We start from the raw sequence: 24,191 nt of genomic DNA, 5'->3' as shown, positions 1-24,191 counted from the left end.
ACCATAGTGTGTCCCAGTGAGGAGCACCAGTTCTATTCATGAAAAAGAAGGATGGATGCATGCGTATGTGTATTGACTATTGACAATTGAACAAGTTGACAATCAAGAATAAATATCCCTTACTGAGGATAGATGATCTATTTAACCAGTTCCAAGGGGCTTTAGTTTTCTCCAAGATTGACCTTCGATTAGGATATTATCAGTTGAGGGTTAAGGAGATTGATGTACACAAAACAGCATTTAGGACCCGATATGGTCATTAAGAGTTCCTAGTGATGCCATTTGGACTGACGAATGCACTAGTGGCTTTCATGGATCTGATGAATTGAGTGTTCCAGCACTATCTAGATCAGTTCGTGGTGGTATTTATTAACGACATACTGGTGTACTCGAGGACTAAGGATAAGCACGATGAACACCTCAGATTGGTTCTTTAGATCTTGCGAAAGAAACAATTGTACGCCAAGTTCAATAAATGTGAGTTCTGGCTACAAAGGAAGTAACATTTCTGGGCTATGTGGTTTCTACTAAGGGGATTAGGGTCGATCCTCGAAAGATTGAGGTGGTGTTGGATTGGAAACAACCTAAGACTGTATCTGAGATTCGCAGTTTTTTGGGACTGGCAGGGTATTATCGACGATTTGTAGCGGGTTTTTCACTGATTGCAGCACCCTTGACTAAGCTACTACGTAAAGGTGTGTCGTTTAATTGGACTGATGCGCAGTAAGAGAGCTTTGAAAAGCTCAAACTGTACTGATTGAGGCCCCTATTTTGATACAGCCGGAGTCTGGAAAAGAGTTTACTGTCTACAGTGATGCATCACATGTCGGTTTGGGATGTGGGTTGATACAAGAGGGTAAGATGGTAGTGTATGCATCTCGTCAGCTTAAGACTCATGAGGCGAATTACCCGACGGATGACCTAGAGTTGGCTGTAGTGGTGTTTGCATTGAAAATCTAGAGGTATTACCTATATAGTGAAAAGTGTATCATCTACACGAATCACAAGAGCCTCAAGTATCTCTTCTCTCAAAAGGAGCTAAATCTTAGGTAGCGTAGATGGATTGAGCTACTTAAGGACTACGACTGTACGATTGAATACCACCCTAGTAAGGCCAATGTAGTGTCCGACGCACTGAGCCGTAAGGTTATGACTGATTTGAGAGCGATGTTTGCTCACTCAATTTATTTGATGATGGAAGTCTACTAGCTGAGCTTCAAGTTAAGCCTACGTGGATTGAGCAGATTAAATGTAAGCAGTTGGAGGATGAATCTTTGGGTCTTCGTTTTCGACAAGTTGAGAGTAAGCATACTAAGGACTTTGGACTGAATAGCGAAGGGGTAATCTGTTTCTGTGGGAGAATCTGTGTACCGAAAGATACTGAATTGAGGCAGTCGATACTGAGAGAGGTGTATAGCAACCCTTATGCTATGCATCCTGGCAAAAATAAGATGTACCGAGACCTTCGTGAGTTATACTAGTGGCCAGGACTTAAACGAGAGGTTACCGATTTTGTGGGTAAATGTCTGACTTGCCAGCAAGTTAAGGCTAAGCCTCAGTTACCTTTGGGTTTGTTGTAGCTAATTAAGATTCCATTTTGGAAGTGGGAACGGGTGACTATGGACTTTGTTAGTGGGTTACCCCTCACACCCACTAAGAAGGATTCTGTATGGGTCATCGTGGATCGATTGACCAAGTCCGCTCATTTCATACCGGTTCGTACTGACTACTCGCTACAGAAGCTGGCTAAATTGTATGTGTCTAAAATAGTGAGACTCCATGTAGTACCGATTTCGATAATCTCTGATAGGGATCCTCGCTTCACGTCTCGGTTGTAGAAAAAGCTACATGAGTTCTGGGTTCAAGGTTAGACTTCAGTACTACTTTCCATCCTCAGACAGATGGTTAACCTGAGAAGGTGATTCAGATACTGGAGGATATGTTGAGGAGTTGTGTAATTGACTTTCGAGGTAGTCGGAAGGAGTATTTTCCGTTGCCAAGTTCACTTACAATAATAGCTACCAGTCTAGTATACAGATGGCACCTTACGAGGCACTTTATGTTCGTAAGTGTCGCATTCCTTTATGCTGGACTAAGTTGGGCAAGCGACAAGTTCTGGGTCCTGAACTGGTTTCTGATATTGAAGATAAGGTCAGATTAATACGGGATCGACTGAAAGTAGCATTTGATAGAAAAAAAGTCTTATATGGACTTGAAGCGACGCGAGATTGAGTATTCTGTGGGAGACTCTTTTTTTTCTTAAGGTCTCACTATGGAAGAAGGTACTGAGATTTGGTTGTAAGGGCAAGTTGAGCCCTAGGTTTATTGGACCCTATCACATACTGATACGAGTGGGACCGGTTGGGTACCAGTTAGAGATACCTCCAGAGTTGGATTGGATTCATGATGTTTTCCATGTCTCGATGTTGAGGCGCTACCACTCTTATCCAATGCATATTATTCCAGTGGAGGAGATTGAGGTTAGGCTAGATCTGACTTTCGAGGAGGAGCCGGTTTAGATATTGGATTGAGACGTAAATAATCTAATGAGAAAATCCATCCCATTGGTTAAGGTTCTATGGCTTAATCATAGCTCTGAGGAGGCCACGTGGGAGCCTGAGGATGCGATGCGTTAACAATATCCTTATCTGTTTTGATCGGGTAAAATTTCGAGGCCGAAATTTTTTTTTAGAGGGGTAGAGTTGTAATGCCCCAAAAACATCTTATAATTATTTTTTGTGTGTTTGTGATATAAACCTATATCTATTTCAGTGGTTATGTGTATTGGGGGTGTTTGAGAAATCTTAGGTTCAAGCCTTGTGTTGAACTAAATTTTTGTTTTAATTGAATAAAGCCTTGCTTTTATTCTGTAGGCTTATAGTTAAAAGTTTGTAAAAACATGTCAAAATGGGCCTATTGGTTTGGTGGTTAAGTGGTGTGTTAAAAACGCTAAAGGTCTTGGGTTCAAGCTGTACTTGAGTATTATTTTTGCTGCTTGTGGCATGTAGGAGTTAGAGGTGTGGTAAAATGATGAGTGTTTGAGGTGTGTGGGGAAGTAGTGGACGGTTATGGAGTGTTTGAAGGGTGTAAGGAACTATAGGAGTGAATTTAGGGATAAATAAGAGGAAATTAGGAGATTATGGGGGAAAATATCCAAAATCTGATCATTTTATTTTCTTTTTGAAAAAAAAGAGTCAGTTTTCTCTCCATCTTCCTAGCGATTTCTTTACCCTTCTCTACCATTTTCTTTCTTCAATTCCTCCTGTTGCTGCTGAATTCTACTTCTCCTTCTCCACTCTTGGTGTTTCTTTTTGTTTTTCTTGCTTCAATCGTTCATTTTTGGCAACCTTTGTTTTCATCTGTTCGGTAAGTGAAATAAGGTGGAATTGGTTTTCCTCTAAACTTTCGGTTTCTCCTTTTTTTACTGAAAGTCTCTTGATGTTTTTCCTTTTCTTTCCCTAGCCGAACCTTTGTCGAGCTTCTTCCCCTTTTCGATTCTTTTCATTTCTACTTACTTCCTGCGCATTGTTCTCTTCGCCCTCTCGATAAGTTTAGTCTTGAGTAAACTTTAAACTGGGAAGTGGACAAGTGTTGACATGAATTCTTTTGGTGATTAGGGGTTTATCGAAGGATTTTTTTATCACTCGTAAACATTTTAAAGGCAGGGTATTCCTACTACTTGATATAAGGTAACGGCTTACCGCTCAAAAGTGGATACCTTGTTTCGGGATTTGGATGTATTCGATATTTTAATCGGTTAATCAAGTGTATGTTACTGATTTTAGGTTTCCGAAGTGCTTGGGAATTTTAGGCATAAAAATCCAAGTAGGTGCGTAACCACAACACTAAAAATGGTAATAGGAAAAAAGCCAAAAAATGAGGTTGTCGACGCCACACGGGTGTGTGGCCGCTCGTGTGGTAGGTAGTTTAATGGAACACGGGCGTGTGATCGACGAGACAGGCCATGTACGATACACGGGCCGAATCGAACTGGGCAATTTGGGCCACTCGGGTGAACCACACGAGCGTGTGGGATTTTTTGGTCAGGCCGTATGATCCATACGACCAAGGCCATTTTGGGTCCTGTGGGCCACACGGGCATGTGGGTCCACACGGGTGTGTGGGTCCACACGGGCGTATGGGTCCGCCCAGGCTGACAACATGGGCGTGTGAGCCCATCTCTACTGTTTTGTTACTAAGGTTGCACGGGTCGCCCGAGACTACTATGAACCTACTGTAGGGTCAGTAAACTTACCTAGACCCCTAATTGACCGAAATGACTCTATGACTGATATATATATATATATTTACATGTTAGTGAGCATGATGATATTTAATGAACTGATGTTGTATGCACTGTTGCCATGATATCATACAATCATTCAATATTAGCAAGTTAATAAGACTCAATAGATCCTATCAAATTTCCCTTTAATCAACAATGATAGGTTAATAACACTTTCCATCATAATTTTAATAAAATTTCAAAAATATTTAATAACAAGAATTTAATAATCAAATTTTAAACATCTAACTATTATGCATAATATAACTTAATTAAAAAAGTTCAAAAAGAATTATTTACCAAAAGAATAGAGAAAACATACTATATTAATAGCAAACATCTCTAATCAACAATTATGTCTTTTACATAAAAAAATTAACATAGAAATGCAAAATCAAATACCATCGATTTGTGAAATTTATGTCAAATGAAAATTAATAGTAGTCATACTTTAATTGAAAAAAAATATGATCGAAATATAAAAGTTTCTTGCGAAATTTATTATTTATCCATGCTTGTACAATTATAAATCAAAGATTGGGAATAAGAACCACAATCCATTCTGGGATTGAATCTTTCAACATCCTAAAGATGAAGTTTAAGGGAGAAAGTTAAGGTGAAAAGGAATTTGATTTGTGGGACCACTTCGAAAGATTTTTAAAAAAAAAAGATAGAGAATCATCGTGTTGATAATGTGTTATAAAATAAAGAGAGATTGGGAGAATAAAGAACAAAGAAAATATGAAAGCAATAGAGAATGTACTTTATTAATCAAACTAAGTAATTACAATACTTCATCAGAGTCTTTATTTATAGGCATAAGAAGTATAAAAGAAGTAGAGATCTAATTCTAATAGCTATTAGAATTTAGAGTACATCAAAACTTTATCTTGATCATGATGGACATCCACTTAATAAGATATTCATAACATTATAATTATAATTTTCATGTTTTAAAAAATAAAATTTAGCTTATTATGTTTAATTTTGCAATTATATTTTCAGTGAAATGTTAAAAATTAATATACAAAATTAGTTTAAATATATTGTATAATGTTTTTATTTAAAAATATACAAACGTCGATTACTTACTTTATATTATGCCGAATGAGATCCATTTTAATATAATTTTTATTTGGTAACAATAAATTTTAATTTAATTCAAATCAAATCAAAGTTTGTATTATTATTTTAAAATCACTCTACACTCATATTTTACATAATTTATAATTAAGCTCAAATAAATATATTTTTGATTCATAATTTATTTGAATTAAATTTAAAATAAAATTAGTTCAAATCTGATTCAACAAGTAGTTCGAACTTTGTAGAGGTCTTATTACTATTCAATGAGTAAATATTATATTTTTCATATTTTTCTAAATTTTTAAAATAAATTTGAAAATTTACATTTTAAATTTTAAAGACTTTTAAAATCATTTTTGTAATATTTTTATAATAACTTTTATGTATTTTTAACGAGTAAGGACCATATTGACAAAATTATAAACGTTGAGACCAAAAAATTATTTTACCTTTTTATAATTACTACTTCAACAACTCTAACAGTAAAATAAAAACTATATAACAAATTAAAATTTCAAAATTAAAGCAGTAAATTAAAAAAAATAGCAAACCTCACATATTTAAAACTTTTTGACTTCACGAAATGGAATGTGTGTCATTTTAGCTAATTTTCCTTCTTAATTGGATATTTAAATTAATAATGATGAGATTGAAAATTGTAACGCCCCAAAAATCTTTTATATTTATTTTTGTCTGTTTGTGATATAAACTTGTATCTACTTTAGTGGTTATGTGTGTTGGGGGCGTTTGAGAAGTTTTAGGTTCAAGCCTTGTCTTGAACTAAATGTTTGTTTTAGTTGAATAAAGCCTTGCTTTTATTTAGTAGGCTTATAGTTAAAAGTTTGTAAAAACATATTAGAATGGACCTGCTAGTTTGGTGGTTAAGAAGTGTGTTAAAAACGCTAAAGGTCTTGGGTTCAAGTTGTATCTGTGTATTATTTTTGCTGCTTCTGGCGTGTAGGAGTTTGAGGTGTGGTAAAATGCTGAGTCTTTGAGGTGTGTGCTGAAGTAGTAGATAGTTATGGAGTGTTTGAGGTGTGTAGGGAAGTGTGGGAGCGAATTTAGAGATAAGTGGGAGGAAATTAGAGGCTTATGGGGGAAAATATCCAAAATCTAATCATTTTCTTTTCTTTTTGAAAAAAAAAAAGAGTTAGTTTTCTCTCCATCTTCTTGACAATTTCTTTCCCTAACTCTACCGTTTTCTTTCCTCAATTCCTCCCCTTGCCGCCAAATTTTGCTTCTCCTCCCCCACCTTTGGTGTTTCTTTTTGTTTTCTTAGCTTTAATAGTTCATTTGTGGCAACCTTCGTTTCCGTCTGGTCGGTAAGTGAAATAAGGTGGAATTGGTTTTACTCTCAACTTTCGGTTTCTCCTCTTTTTACTAAAAGTCTATTGATGTTTTTCTTTTTCTTTCCCTAGCTGAACCTTTGCCGGGCTTCTTCCCTTTTTCGAGTCTTTTCATTTTTACATTCTTCCTGCGCATTGTTCTCTTCGCCCTTTCGGTAAGTTTAGTCTTGAGTAAACTTTAAACTGAGATGTGGACAAGTGTTGATATGGATTCTTTTGGTGATTAGGGGTTTATCGAAGGGTTGTTTATTGCTCATCAACATTCTGAAGGTATGGTATTCCTGCTACTCGATTTAACGTAATGGCTTACCGCTCGAAAGTGAATACCTTGTTTCAAGATTTGGATGTATCCAATAGTTTAATCATTTAATCAAGTGTATGTTGCTAATTTTAGGTTTCGGGAGTGCTTGGGAGTTTTAGGCGTAAAAATCTAAGCAGGTGTGTAACCACAACACTGAAAACGGTAATTGACAAAAAGCCGAAAAATAGGGTTGTCGACACCACACGGGCGTGTGGTCGCCCGTGTGATAAGCCGTGTAATGGAACACGAGTGTGTGATCAACGAGACAGGCCATATGCGATACACAGGCTGGACCAAATTGGGTCGTGTGGGCCATATGGGCCTGTGGGATTTTTGGGTCAAACCTTATGATCCATGCGGCCAATGCCATTTTAGGTCGTGTGGGCCACACTGACGTATGGGTCTACACGGGCCGACAACATGGGCATGTGAGCACATCTCTACTGTTTTTTTTTTTGCTAAGCTTGCACGGGTCGCACGAGACAACTGTAAACCTACTGTAGGGTCGGTAAGCTTACCTAGACCCTTGATTGACCGAAATGACTATATGACTGATATATATATATTTAAATGTTAGCGAGCATGATGATATTTAATGAACTGATATTGTATGTACTGCTGTCATGATATAGCATGTCATTACTGTATGTTACATTGCATTGGGTTGGGGTTTGGTATTGTTCGGAGGAAGTGTACTGAAAGGCATCGGGCCTAATTTACTGGCAGCTCAGCTGTAAACCACTGTTTAGTGCCGCATTCGATACTTTTTGGATTGTAGGGATGGGTGGATTGATTATATCCCCACATGGAGTGTAGGTTGGATGGAGATGGTATGTAAAGGCTGGCTAGGTATGAATTTTGTGATTGTATATTTGTTACTGTACTAATTTTTGATACTAAAATGAGCTAAGACCCTAACTGAAACTAAATCTGATACTAAAAGGGCTTATGCCCAGACTGTGACTGAATTTTGTCTACTTGTTTTATATGGGGATTACACTCTGAGTTTTCGTAAGCTCACCCCTCTGATTTATCTATACAGGAAATCCTTAGGCGTGGGCGGATCGGTGCGGCGGAGGACTCAGCGGTGGCCACACAACCTTGTTTGACTCTGTTTCATACTTAATTATGATTTTAAATTTTATTTAGAAATTTTATTGTAAATATGACCTCTATGGATTTTTCTTAAATTTGGGATTTTTATTAGTTATGGATTATAACTACTAGTTTTAAGAAAACTCAAGTTTTCAAAAGAACCAAAAGTTTTAACAAATTACTCACAAATACGTAAACTGGTTTAAAGGCTTTCGCATTGAATAAACGTTTTGAAAGCTTTCGAATGATTAATTAACACGATAATAAGATTAATAAGTAATAATGAAAAGATTCTAAACGGAAAATGTTCGAAGTAAAGTTACGATTTTCAACCCAAGTTACGATTTTCAAACACATTAACATTTGACACTGTCAGATTCGGCCATAACAACCAGGCTGGGTTTGGGGTGTTACAAAAATAATTAAATTATTTCAATTATGAAAAGAAAAGAAAATTTCAAAAAAATGTTAATTAAATAAAATATTATATAGTATGTAACGCCCCAAAACTTGGCCTAGAAGTTTAGACCGAATCTTGGAGGTTACATTGGCCACGAAAAGTGGCAGAAACAAAAACTTTTATTCAAACCAAGAAAACCTTTTTGTTCATTATGTTTGAAACATTATTAAACCATCGTCAAACATTTAGAAATAAAAACCATGGTTTCTAAAGTTTAGTCCAAATAACACCTTACGGATAAAAACATGTACCATAATTTATATAATCGTTTTACAAACCTACTTAAAATTAACCGTATAAAACTTATGAGATTTTACTTAAATTGAATCAAACCATATCTTTTTGATACCTCTGGTGTACCGAGTCCAGCTCCAAAACACGGAAAGTACCTGAAAGGAAAGACACTACAGAGATGAGTTCCGCGAGCTCAGTGTGAGTTTGAAACATGAACAGACGGCAAAAGACGGAGTGACATAGTAAATACTTCAGACAAGCATGTGTATAAAAATATCACTTACGAAAGTCTCAATCGGTATGTCAAATACAATATCAAACCACAAAAATGATTTTTCAGTCATACGCAATAATCAAATCATATTACATGACATTAACTATATTGTCAATAACCAGAAGTTCACACAAACAGACAAAATGTTCTAACAAACAGACGTATATTTAGATGCGAACAGATGGACAAGCCAAAATCCCACCCCCACCAACCAAACACCACTTCATCTATCCAGTACACCACTTAAGGGCTATGGTAGGCCTGTCCACCATGCACACCACTTAGAACCATAATAGGTTCGTCCACTCTATCACCACAATGTGGATCTATGCCACTTGAGTAACTGTATACAGCTGAGCTGATATACTTATAGAATAGTGTGGTAAATCGCTGTACAAAAGTATCATAGTTAAAATTGCTAAGGCTATCTTCCTTCTCTTCATAACTAAATCCCAAAATTTTCATGCTATGCAACAATGCACACATTACGCCAACAATATACAGAAACAGAAATTAACATTTCTAGTTGAACAGATTCAGGTTTGATTACACTTGTATTCTAATATTCAATTACGAAAACAATAGTAAATTCATACTTGTTCATCACATAAACGAGCAAAAAAATTAAACCCATAAACGCATATATATACACAAACCAAACTAAATCGAGTCCCAAACACACTTACTGAGGTTTGACCGAGGGTCAAATTACACAGAAACATAAAATAGACAGTTTATGACTCAAAACAAAAATTCTACAAAATAAGGCCACATGGCCGTGTACCCCGGTCGTGTGAAAGTGTCTAGGCCGTGTGGAGGCCTACATGCCCATGTGAAGGCCACACATGCCCATGTGGAGGGGACACATGCCCGTGTGGTTAGCCCGTGTAACTCACTGTCCAAAAAAGCCAAAAATAAAGAGCAGAGGCGACATGACCGTGTGGAGATCTCACACACTCATGTGGTCAGGCCGTGTGGAACCAAAAACCATCAAAAACCCTAAATTCCCAATTGCACACGGCTGTGTGGACTGCTCGTGTGCAGCACACGCCCGTGTGGCCACCTATGTGGTCACGAAACCACACCAAATAGCCTGAAATTCATGTCTTTGACACCGAAACAGTCCCCATCCCTTGGAAATCCATAAATATACTGAAATATGCCGAATATCATGCAATCCATCAATAACTTTAACAGTTAAAATCAATAGTTTTGGAAACACACCTTAAATTGAATTTGCAACAACAAGGATTAACCGTTTCGCCTCCACAAGACTATTCTGACTCACATCCGGTTACACTAAACACACAAAAGTAATCTCCTTTGACGGAATGATAAATAGGAAATTGCGTAAAACAGAAGAAGCAAGAAAAAATGAAATTGAAATTGAAAAGAATAGAGAAAAAGGAGTAATATGGAAGAAGAAAAAGAAAAATGAAGAATGTGAACTTTATTTTTCTCTTTAAAAATAACTTCACCTTTTTAAAGTAAAATAAAATAACGTAAAAAAAATAAATATAAAAAATACTCACAGGGATTTGAACACGAGACCCAAAGATACACTAACACACAACTAACCACCAAACCAGCAAGCCCATTCTAACATTAAAACGTAAAAATGAACCCAAACATTCAACCTACTCACTGACTTTAACCACAAACCTCAAAACTTCTAACCCTAGATTCCAAGATGTTACTCAGTAAAACAAGACATCTTGTAGTAGTGATGGATGCTTGTTTAAGTTAAGGTTTAAGTTTGTAAATTCAAGTTGTGATGCGTATGTAATAGTGATTTGCTTTTGTTAAGGGTGTGTTAGTTGTTTAAAAAAATTAGTATCATATTCTTAAATAATTAATAAATTAAATTAATAAAACAATGTGGCGCATTAATTGTATTTAATAATAAATTTTATTTTTTATAATTTTATTATATATTTTATTAATGATGTGAAAAATAAAACTAAATGTATTGTTAGAAACTTTTAAACACTTTCAATATAATAGTTAGAAAATTCATTTTAAAATCTTATATATTTTTAATAAGCAAGCTAATACTCAAGTTATTGGATAAAAATCAACAATAAAATATTATATATTTTTAAAATGAAAAATTTTAAAATATATGGATGGCAATTTCAAACTTATATATCAATAAAAAGGAATTAAATCGATGTAATATATATATATATATATATATATATGGAAATTTTAATATTAACTTAAAGTTAAAATTAATTTTTCAAATTAGAATGATGAGAGGAGAGAAAATGAGAGAGTGAGTTGTATGTTAGTTCAAAATTATACATTTTTGTATGTTTTACTTCCTTTCCTTTTATTTTCAATTCTACCAAGCAATGGATTGAAAGAATATTGCATTTTCTTTTTAATTCTTTATCTCTCCCATCAAGCACACCTACAAATATATATATATATATATATATATATATTTTCCATTATTGTGCTTGATTAAGAATAAAAGTGAGAGGAAAAATAGAATGAATGATCATTTTCTATCCTAATACATAAAAATCAATCATTCTAAATTGTAATCATGAGAGGATAGAAAATAAGAAAGATGTATATATTAATTCAAATTTATGCATTTTAAATGTTTTATTTTCTCTTCATTTTCCATTTTCAAATGACAAGTATTTAAAATTTTATTAAAATATTTTAATTTGATTTATTTTTAAAATACTATTTATATGGTAACATTAAGTTTAAAATAAATTGTTTTAATTCTTTTTAGTTTTAAAAGAAAATTAATCGTGTCAATTAATTTATCAAAAGTATAAAAAATAGTTAAGCTATATAATTTTTTATATATATATATATATATATACTTTTCAAAACATTCCAGATTTTTCAGTAAAATGTTATACCATATAATAATATAGTTTTAGTCAAAACATTCCAAAAGCATTCATTTATTAGGTCATGTATGCTTAGGATTCATTTTATTGTTAACAATGTTTTTTTAGAAAAACCGTTTGCTTATCGCTCTTCTTAAAAAAAAACTCGAAGTTAAACTAATGCTCGGAAAAATTATTTTTCAAGTCATTTTGGAAAATTAGTTGCCTTATCGATTTCTTTTTTCAAAAACGGTTCCTTTGCAATGCAGCGGAAACTAGGGAACAATATCAAATTTTACTTGAGCCCAATATCATGCATTATTTGGTTATTATGCTTGATTAATCCATGCATGCAAAAATCCCAGAAGAAAAGTTACCAAGCCACAAACCAGAAGTCATTAAAATTACAAACCAAAACCATTAGAGATTGATTAATACTTATTAAAAAAATAATTCAAGGTCCAATGTGATTCTCCAAATGCTGAGTCCGGTCCTAATTTCTAGGTTTACCAGAAAAGTTAAACACTATTGAGGGGTGAGCTTATGAAAAGCTCAATGTGAGTCGAACAATTATTTAAACAAACACAAATATCGAATATAGTGAAACAAATTAGCTTTAACAGAAGAAAATAGAACTATCATAGGAATTTCATATCGTTACATAACCATTATCAAATTGATGTCAAATGGTGTATGAGCATAAGTCATCATTCATTCGAGTAACAATCATTAATTTAGATACCATTCAATACAAAAAAATACAATACGTAGCATAAATCAATAACATTCGAATATGTCATGTACATGATGCAACGTAAAAAGGTTCCTACCCATACCATTCGCTACATATCACGAGTTTCCCAAAACCCGTCATCTGTACTCCAAAACATTATGGGCTTAAGCCCGTTGTGGTTAAAACCACCGATAACAATATGTAGAAAATTCTGCCAGAAAAAAAATGTAGACAAGCTGCCAATATAAATGCGATAAATCATCATTCCCCTCGATGCTTCAGGTGCAGTGCACTGACTACGAATAATGAAGACTTAATATGCTGTCGGTACTCCACGGAATTCCTCCGTCAACCACAAAATCCCAACCCAATGCATATGCAATATGTTAGACAATCTCATACATAATCATATCTCAATACTTTTCACATTCATTTGACATGCTCAGCATGTCCTCAATAATCACACACTTTTAGTAAATTGGAACAGGGTTCCAATCTTTCAAATTACCATTTTGTTGGTATTAATCAATATCGTTCAATTTCACATACTTTATGGATTTTCATTGTGCATAAATAGCACCCTTCTCAGTACAAAATATAACAAATATCTCATGTGCTTAAATCATACATAAGCTTAATATCTCAACACTTTATATCATTCAGTCGCACATTATCATATCTCATAACTCAAATATGCAATTACAAACTCAATCAAACATCCATGCTATCAAACTAGCAATTTTGCCAACATGTCAATCTTTTAAGGCTCTAAACTTACCTGGTTTGGCCACTCATAAAATCAATAATTTTGAATTAAGACAATCCAATCAGCAAGCTAATTTATCATATATAACATGATATTTAAATTTTCAAACAATTTTATGAGTTTAGGACTCACACATTATTTTCTGCTTCCTCGCAGCACACTAGCGAATCTTCCAATTTTCCTTAATAATTCTTAAACGAACCTAAACCAAAATTCAGTATAAATTCAATCCATTTACCATTAAACCATCCCCCAAACATCCAATTATGAGTTCAAACCAATTTTTGAAATTATAACTATTTTATGAATCGAAACTAGTTAGATTTCTTACACTGTATCGATGCAAACTGTACTTACAATCATTCTTTGCCTTTACGGATGATTTGGGGCATTTGGGTCAGCACCTAATTCAATAATATACTGGAAATTCAGTATATAATTAATGATTAAATTCCTTCATTTAATCAATTCATAACATTTACCCAACAACTATGTCGAAATAACAAATTAGTTACCCTTAATTGCACATACGCTTCACGATTTATGGGATCTGAATGGTCAATCGATCAAGAACATTTTTCCCTAATTGAAATGGGTTTAAAAGCTGATTAGGAGGGTTCAAAAACTCAAATTAATGTTGGAAAAATATAGTAAAGAACCAAGAAACAAAACAGCCCCCCTTCTTGCACATAGGCACACGCACCACCACACATGGTAGCTAAATTTGGGGCTGAATTTTAAAATAGTTTGAGATCTCATTAAATTCTAGAAATATACATTTGAAATCATTTAAAATCCCCCAAATTCTAGATCCAGAAATTAAGGTTTTTAATGGACAAGATTAATTAAGAAATTGAAGAGAAAAGAGACCTTACCCAAGCTAGTTGTGAGAAACGGCAATGACACTTTCTTAGCAATATTCGGGATCGATCTTGGAGTTCAAGATTTAAAATTTAGGGATGATTTTAATGAGGAAAAATGAAAGCAATATGGTGGAGAATATGTAAACAAATCGTGTCAAAAAGAAAAAGAAAAAGAAAAAAAAAAGAAAAAAGAAAGAGATGATAAAACTAGGTGTAGGCGACGACAACAATGGAGGAAAGGAAAAAAAATTAAAATTAAAGAGAAAGAGAGGAGGAGACGAATGGCTAGGGCAATGAGGAGGAGGATTAAAGGCTGGTTATTAGTAAAAAATTAATTTTTATACCTAGGTTAACTAGGCTTGGATGACCTACACATTAAAACAAATGGTTTTTGTAAAAAAAAATTAAATTATTTGCATGGGAAGAAAATTGAAATTAGGACCTCAAGGATAAATTCACTAATGTTTAACCATCAAACCAATAACTCATTCTTGATATAATTTGAAATATTTATTTTAAAAAACAAGGCATGTCACATATTAGGTTTAAGGCAAAATTTGCAAAATAATAAAAATATTGCAAGAAAAGAGATTTGAACTTGGGTTTCAAGAAACATTGCACTAACACTTAACCAACAAACCAATACCTTATTTATTTCTTAAAAATGCATAGATAATTTAAAAAATTAAGGCATAGTCACTCTCTCTCAATTCACAAACCTAATTCTACTAATTCCGATTTTTGAGATGTTACAAATAAAGTTGTAATCAATAATTTATTTGTTTAGTTGAATGTAATGGAATATAATTATAATAGTATTCTTGTGTTTGGTTGAATAGAATAGATTTATAATAGCATAAGGAAAAAAATTAAAATGACCATAGTACCCTTAGCAAAAAATTTTAGATGGATGATTATTGTTATGTAATTTTAATAAGATTATTATTAAATATAATTTAATAAAAATAAAAATAAATAATTTAATCATATTTTAATATAATTATTATTAAATATAATTTAATAAAAATAATATATAATTTAATAACATTCTTAATATAATTATTTTTATATTAAATTATATTAAAATATTTATAATAATTTATTTACTACATTTTAAAATAATAGACTAGTATTTCAATCCATTACTTCTCAAGTTATCTCAATTTTATAATTTCAACTAAAGTTTCATATTTACATAATTTTTATGTAAAACTTTTTACCTATGTTATAATCTAAAATTAATGAGTTGTATTAAACACAAAATTTTATTAAAAAGAAAGTCACAAAGCATCGAAAAGAAAAAGTGCATCTTTTTATTTTTCTTTTTCCAACTAAAAGAAACAAAAACGTTTGTTTGTCTACATTATAGAATTGGAAAAGGTTATGTTAATGAGACAGCTATGCATGAATAATTGTTTTAAAGGAAATGATTAAACAAATTATACCAAATGATATAACCCTAAAGACCCAAGATTTGGCTTCTATTCATTTCTTCTAACAAATGAAGCATTTCCCAAAATAATAGATCACCAACAAATAAACAAAAGGTCCATTAGAAAATAAAAACCCTATTCTTAGTCTCCTGGTTCTCACTTCCTAAAGATCAAACCCTATCTTTATCTCTGTTACTCCAATCATTCATTACTCCAACCTCAAACACTGAAATGCACATGTCACTGTGAAAACAGTTAAAGAATAGAAAAAGAACAATTGCTCATTACAAGCTTCAGTGATGAATTCAAACATCTGGAAACAGTTTTGGATCCTAATTGTGGAACATTAAATGCCTGTGATCCACTGTCAGCTCTAGCAGTAGAGTCTTGAGGTTTTACAAAAGAATCCTGTTTGAAATGTATGTAACATACTCAGTCAAAAGTTCTAAGAGCAAAAGGGATTCACATAACTTTTAACAGAGGACAATCAATTCAACATTGAAAAGATGCATAAAAGATTAAAAATTACAACCATGATCAATTTACTGCTAGTTATATAAATATGTTGGACAGGGATGTAAGATAACATGTATTGGATACAATAAGGAAAATAAATAAGAGGAGTTAGCTAAATACATCCCATACCTAACTAATCTCCAGCTCTTTCTTTGTCCTACATGGAGTTTTAAGGAAAAACACACTTTTTTCTTACACAAGAAAATACACTCCAAAAATCATTAAAAAAGTAAACCAATCAAATTTATTCCAATTTGACAATTTTCAGAATCAAGAGGGAAAGAAAATCCACTAACCAATCAAAAACACAAAAAGGAAAGAAAGTTATGATACTAAAATTAAGCTTCTCAATGATTTACTGTTAAGTTTGATGGACTGATATCAACAAGCCAAAAACAAGATAAATAAACCAACTTAACTCAACTAATTAGTAAATGATGTTTAAACTCTAACCCTTTAGCAAAAGGAGAAGAAAAATAACATTCAAAACAAAACCTTGACTTTCCCAAGAACTTAGACCAAAGCTACACTGGTCAAAATACTCATGAAAATACAACCTTTCTCATTTTACAACATATTTAGATTTTTTTAACTGCTAAAGGAACCAAAATGTAATTAAAAAGAATCAAAATCCAGACATACAAGTAGAAGGGTGTCATATGTTCCCATCATAGCTTATTGTCCTTCGCCCAACATCCACTTTGTCACCCGAGTATCAGTGACTTCATGTAATCTAATTTAGCTCGAGAAAATACTAAACATAACCAAGTTGGCAACCACAACTTAAATTATAGCATCTTGAACAAATAGGTTGAATTAGTAGAAGCACTCCAAATAATCATTCAATGAATCTTTCAGCGTGAGAAAACCAGAGAAAGATGCAAAATTTAAGTTCCTTGCCCCCTAAAAAATAACTCTCTATAGGCTGTTTGTCCTTTCTCTTTATTTAAATTTTTAGCAATTTTCTTTACAAAAAGTAAATCTAAAAGTTAAAATATCTGGCCCAGAATAGCACCATTAAACAAGAACCCAATGTTTCAAGGAAGGCGTTTATCCTCACATAAATTAACAAATAGGTAGTCATATAGAAATGTGTAATTAAACAAAAAAAGAAAAAAAGAAAAAAAAGAAAGCTAAAACATCCAAGTTCTAACTTCTAACCAAAAAGGCACCATGCATTTAAAAACTATCTTCTGTTACACCCCCTGTTTTTCTTATGGTCTAAAGGGCAATAGACTAATGATGAAAAATATACACACATTAAGTGTAATAATTACATTCACACGATAACAAAATTAAATACAGGAGAAACTATTTTCTTTAAGTCAATAAGGACTATGCATTATGCATATAGCAACTTAAAGAACTAAAACGCAAGGTTGTCACCTTTTTCTTCTTGCTTCTTCTTTTCTCTGGGAAAAAAGCTTCCATCATTTTTGGCGATACAATTTGACTTTGTCTTTGCATATTGTATCCAATGCACCAAATTAAACATACAGTCAATCAAACCTAAGAATCATTACAACTAAAACTGCATATAAATTAAGCCCGAAAAAAGAAATTGATTGTAATCAAAAGTGATGCCTAGAATAAAGTAAGTTTGGTTCAAGCAGCCACCCACAGAATAAAGCAAGTTTGGTTCAAGCTGCAAATGGTGTTATTAATGAGTAGATAAAGTCTTCCATGGTTGTAGAAGGAACAATAGCCCTAATTTATATAGGAAAAATAAAACGACTCTTAAAATTTCAACAACATGGGTTCTTAGTAAATAATAGAATAACTCCAACAACATTAGTACAAAACATATTTCAATCAGTGGGTATACAGTAACATTGAAATCACAAAACAAATGCAACACAAACATCATTAAAAATCGAAATTAAACTTCAAATACTAAATCCATACTATAACTAAAAACTATACCCAATAGAGAACAAATAAGCAAATTAAACTTACAATTCTAACAAGATTGAATGCCTTTTGTGTAGAGCCAGCTGAATCTCTTTTCTTCCACAAGTGATGCTCGTTCTTTCCAGCCTTCTGCAAACAATTTTTTTAAAAAAGAACTAGTTGAATAATAATAAAAAAATGAGGGTTTAAAATAACTGGGTAATTTCACCAAACAGATAATGAGCACCTAGTTTAGGGTAATATTCAGTTACAAAAACGAGAAGATAAATAGTACCCAGTGTTGTTGTCGATGACGACAGCGGGGCGAGAAGTGGAAACCAGTGAGAAGAGAAACGAAAGCTAGGAAATCGATTTTGGCTGTGGTGATGGATCTGCGAGTGAGACCCAAGAGAAAATTGAGAACAAAGGATCATGGTCATGAAGTGCGATTGAAGAAGTGCACATAAGGAGAAGCGAACTCTATCGTTGTCAAGCATGATTATATTGACTGGATATCAACAACAACAAACTTGGATCCCAACTAAAAGCAATGATGTTTCAATGGTATCGAATAGCAGTGGTTGGCGATATTGAAAGAAAATCCAATAATACTACCCATTGCAAACCTCCCTTCCCTTCCATAAAAATATTTCTCATCATTTTATCAACAAATTCCCTATTTTTCTTTTTCTCTCTTCATGTATCGACTGAGTAAAAGAAAAAGAAGAAATAATGAAGGATTATGGCTGGGTGAGAAGGGCTATCGGGTTAAAGGAGAAGGGTAAAGGTGAGGGCAAAAATTAAAGAGGAAAGAAAAATCCTATTCAATGCCTATTCAGCGGTAAGGGAAAGGAAATGACTATACAGCTTCTTCCCTGAATAGGAATGGATTCAAGGCAGGCTACCATAGAGATTATAAACAACCAAACTAATGTTTGGCGGTGGGCGCATAAAATTGGGTTGTAATCTATTCGTCTTCCTCCCAACCAAACATGCCTTGAATTAATATATATATACATCTCTTTTATTTTTTATCTTCTCCTTATTCCAATTTAGAATGATTAATTTTTATCCATTAGTATGAAAATAATCATTCATTCTATTATTTTCTCTAACTTTTATTTTTAATCAAGCACAATAATGGAAAATATAATTTTTCTTTCTATAGGTGTGCTTGGTGGGAGAGATAAAAAAAAATAGAAAGAAAATGTAATATTCTTTCCATCCATTACTTGGTAAAGTTGAAAAATGAAAGGAAAGGAAATAAAACATACAGAAAATGCATAATTTTGAACTAGCATACATATCACTCATTTTCTCTCCTCTCATCATTCTAATTTGGAAGGATTAACTTTTATGGATTAGGATGAAAAATGGTAATTTCTCTTTTTTTTTTCCTCTCATTTTTCTTTCCAACCAAGCATACTAAAAATTAATTTTCTTTCCATTTTTCCACTCTCTCCCCCTATCCCTCCAGTTTTCCACCCAACCAAGCATGCTCTTAGTGCTGCATTAATACATGGCTAAAACTTAATGAGAAAACTTTATATAAAACTATAAAGACTTCAAGCTTACCTTAATAAAGTGGAAAGAAAATTGAAAGGATGAAAAATTGAAGAAGTAGATGTAATGCCCCAAACCTGGCCTAGACGTCACGGTCGGATTGTGCAGGTTACATTGTACGTGAAAACAACATTACTTCATTTTGGCAAATACTCTTTAACTCCAAAGAAATTAAGTTTGATTAACTCGTTGAAGATGTACCATTCTTTAAAAACATGTTAGGACGTTGAAGAATCATGTTTGTTAGTTTTACCAAAATGTTTTTAATTTACTAACTTTGTTTGTGAGATAAAACATCTTAGCAAATTTCAATAAAACTTACAACAAGAAGTATTATAGCAAATCGATCGTATAATTGAGGTTCATTTTTAGTTATATTGATTTAAGCATAGTTAAAATTTAAAACTTTTACAAAATAAATACCAAAATAGTTTTTCCCAAACAATTTAAAATGTCCAAAAGCCCGAAAAGCCCATATAAAGAAAAGAGAGTCCCATGTATACTTAAACCAAAAGAGTGAAATCCGAGCTCTAGAGTCGTCGTCCAATCCTATGTCTGAGGATCACCTGAAACAGAGCAAACAAACGCGAGACCTTAATGCCCAGTGTGTGATTTGGCCCACGTATTATAGTATATATATAACAAAATGTATCATGGTATATCACATTTCATATCGGAGCATATCATATATCATATCATATCGATTTTCATATCATGTCGTAAGATGTTTCACATCTTATCATATCATAACTCATGCCATTTTATATCATACCATATCATATCCTACCTCTAGTAGCTACACACCATTTCTGTCCCATCAATCACACCAATTAGGACTACAAGAGTCCATCCATCCAATCACACCAATATGTGGCAGTATGCCACTCATAAATAAGTAGCTGAGCTGCCAAACAAATTTTGTGGTCTAGCTGTCATAATTGCAATAAAAACTGTCATATAACACTTCCTCCATCATATCATATCCCACCCCAAAACATAGACAGAATCATAGTCATAATATCATTCATACATACATATATCATAAGTCCTATAACATGCATACTGTAACGACCCGAATTTTACCGTTACTGAAAAAGTGTATTTTCGGGTCTCCATTTTTGAAAAACGGATTCGTAAATATTTATTAAAAATATTTACGAAGTAAAATGAGTGGTTAATTAGAGTTTAATTAAGTGAATTTAATTTAATTAAGAGTAATTAAGAAAAAGGACTAAATTGAATAAAGGATGAAAGTAAATTGTAGATTAAAAGAAAATGAAGAGGACCAAAATGGCAATTATGCCATTTGTCCTAAGTGAGGCGGCATAAACATAAAAATTTGAGATTTTTATGTGTTAAAATATATATTAAATTATTATTATTAAAAGTAAAGTAAATAAAAAGGAAATAAATGAAAGAAACAAAAGAATAAAAAAGAAGGAAGGAAACAGAATAGCAGGAAACGAAACAGAGAAGAAATAGGGGAGAAAAAAGAAAGAAAAGAAAAAGGGAAAATAAGGTTTTAAAGGTTCCAAGTTAATTTGGTAAGTCAATTTAACCCATTTTCTTATGATTTTTGAGCTTTTTGGAATCCTAGAGATAAATAGTACTTGTTTTAAGTAGAAATTTTGAAAGTCATTAGATTTCTAAGTTTGGTTCATGTTGAATAAAATGATGGAATTGGGGGTTTATTTGATAGAAATTTTGATTGGAATTGAATAAAGGATTGAATCGTAAACTAAGCTATAAGTTTTGAGTTTTATGGATTAAATGGAAATAAATTCGAAATTATGAAAATATGCTGGAAATTTAATAGTTAAGTATGAGTTTGGACAAAATTTGAATAGAAATAAAGTTTGAATTAAGATAGAAAAGTAAGAGAATTTAGTTAGGATTAAATTGAAATTAAAGTAAATCAACATTTTGCACTAAAACTGTTTTAGACATCAGCAGTAGTCTAATTTTGAAAAATCATAAAAAATTATAGAAATCGAATTAGAAGATGAATAAAATATTAAATTAAATCTTATTGAGTCTAGTTTCTTATAGAAGAAACAATATAAGCAATTGAATTGTAAATTATGAGATATAATGAATTTTGTGAGACAATGTCAGAATGAATTTGGGTTCCCCTGTTCTGACTTTAGAAAATCACCAAAAATTGAATAAAAATAATTAGAGGCTTAAAGTTATATTTTTAGAATCCCTAATGAGTCTATTTTCAGGAGAAATCAACGGGAATATTATCCGAGTTCTGTACTATGAGATAATTAATTTTTAGTGAAGAAGGGACGAAACTGTCGACAGCAGAATAGGGTGAATTTAAAGAATAAACTGTACTTAATGGCTAAACCAAAAATTCTGAAAATTTTATTGTAAGAAGATTTGTGAGTCTAGTTTCAGGAAAAATTAGCGGATCTTAATTTAGAATTCTGTAACTCAAGATATGAATTAGTAATGTATTAATGATTATGAATTGTTTTAATTTCAGTAGTCAATGTGGTACCTAAATCTCGGCTAAGAAAGGACAAGACAAAGTCAACGGGAGTTAGCTCGAAAATTACGGTTTGTATTTTTATAATCCGAACTTAGTTATTATTTGTTGTATTTATATACATATTGCAATTGTTAGTGTTAGAATTATGATGTTTTACAATTGGAATGGATTGATTTTGGTATCGATGAATTTATTGAATTTATATTGATTGAAATTATTTTGATTGAATTTATATTGATTGAATTATATAATATACATGATTTATGCAGAAATTTGAATATTGAATGAATGTTATATTGAAAAATATATTGATTGGAAATATGAGGAAATTGATATGAATATATGAGATTGTGATATTTGAATATTTGATATTGAAAAGTGAATTGAATTGTATTGAATTATGAATTAATGTGAATAATTGAAATATATTGTTGAATTGAATGAAATTGTATGAATTGTGAAAATGGGTGAATATATGTGATTATCGAATGGTATATTGATGAAAGAATTATTAAATTGAGAAAGTGAATGAAATACCCTATTAACTAGTCGGCCGAGTCGGATATAATTGGCATGCCATAGGATCCGGAAGTGTACGGGATTTGCCTTTATCGATCGAGCGGTTTATGTGTCATATTTCAGGCACCTCGTGTGTCGTATTTCAGGCACCTCGTGTGTCGTTTTAGGCACTTTATGTGTCGTATACTGATCAGGTACTATGTACCGTTTTAGGCACAATGTGTCGTACTGGTGTGTTTGGGTTGGAATCCGTGTATCCGTCAAAGTCCGGGTTTGTTAATAGGGGTAAATAAGTGAAAGATAAATCGAATAAATTTGATTGATCAAGCCATTGAAATGAAACGAGAAATTGAATTGAGAATTGAAAATTTAGATATGAAATTGAAAATATAAACCAAAGGTTCATGAAATGATTGGAGTTCGAATTGATGATATATGATACCACTTGATGAATTGAAATGTGATTTGAGATATATGAATCGTATGTATATACTGAAAGCTATCAGGGATAGTAAGTTGATACGATATAAATGAAATTGACTGTTATTGAAATGAATTAAAATGGAATATGATTGATAAGTATATAGTTGAATATAGTTTAATGATATTGAATTGTGAGTAAATTATGGTTGGCAACGGTATGTAGTATGAATTTTGAAATTTACTAAGAATTCGTAGTGATTCTAAATTAGTCCCGAATTGAATTTACTGTTTATATTGGACTGCAAGGGCCCATTAAAGGGACGACATCTTAAAACTAGGATGTGTGTGAATATTTATTTTAATTAATGACTGGAATTGGACTGTACTGACTGGTAATGTCTCGTAACCCTGTTCTGGTGACGGTATAGGGTTAGGGGACATTACACATACACATATATTTTCTTTTAGGAAACATAGCATAACATATAATTTTCACACAACAAAACATACTTAACATACTTTTTAAGCTTATCCTTGTGTATGGATGCACTAAAATTTATGTTTTTCTAAGCCTACATGATGCCCATGGACCCAATTTTTAAGTCTTTTATTTAAGCCTTAAACTTGGCCAAATAGGCATACACTATCTACCAATACACGACGGTGTGACGCTGGGCAGTTTCGAAAATAGCCCTTATTTTGTAATTTTCTCGAGTTTTGAGTGATATTTCGGGTTAGTTTCAGACACCTGATAGTAGATTTTATCAACCCCTAACTAGAACTCATGAATCTTATAATCGTTCATTAAATCACCCTAATTAATCATGGAAAAAAATCATCTAAACTCGCATTCTTTTATCAAAAATTCAGTTCCTAAAATGAGATTCAAATACTTACTACATAGAAAACAACGTCCAAAACACGAATTACTCTATTAGAGGAATTTGATTCTTATCCCCTTGGCCTAAACAAAATCACGAAAAAACTTAACATAACATGGAAAAAAAACTATATACATATAACTCAATCTTGTTGAAGAAAAAAATAAGGTTAAA

General features: G+C 32.4%; 1 long non-coding RNA gene across 2 annotated transcripts; it reads right to left on the bottom strand.

The window, feature by feature from the left end:
* Positions 1-15,749: 15,749 nt before the first annotated feature.
* On the bottom strand, positions 15,750-19,127 carry LOC108455690 (uncharacterized). Of its 2 annotated transcripts, XR_001866820.2 has the most exons (4): positions 18,430-19,127; positions 18,201-18,284; positions 17,631-17,703; positions 15,750-16,136 (listed from the first exon to the last, which is right to left on the bottom strand). It is a non-coding gene; the product is annotated as an uncharacterized LOC108455690 (long non-coding RNA). The 2 variants fall into 2 exon arrangements; XR_001866816.2 differs by lacking the exon at positions 15,750-16,136 and having other exon boundaries at positions 17,392-17,703.
* Between the last annotated feature and the right edge of the window lie 5,064 nt (positions 19,128-24,191).

Source organism: Gossypium arboreum, chromosome 7 (genome assembly GCF_025698485.1).
Source record: "Gossypium arboreum isolate Shixiya-1 chromosome 7, ASM2569848v2, whole genome shotgun sequence".
Taxonomy (NCBI): Eukaryota; Viridiplantae; Streptophyta; class Magnoliopsida; order Malvales; family Malvaceae; genus Gossypium; species Gossypium arboreum.
Note: the sequence above shows the minus strand (reverse complement) of the source record. Positions and strands in the feature narration are given on the sequence as shown.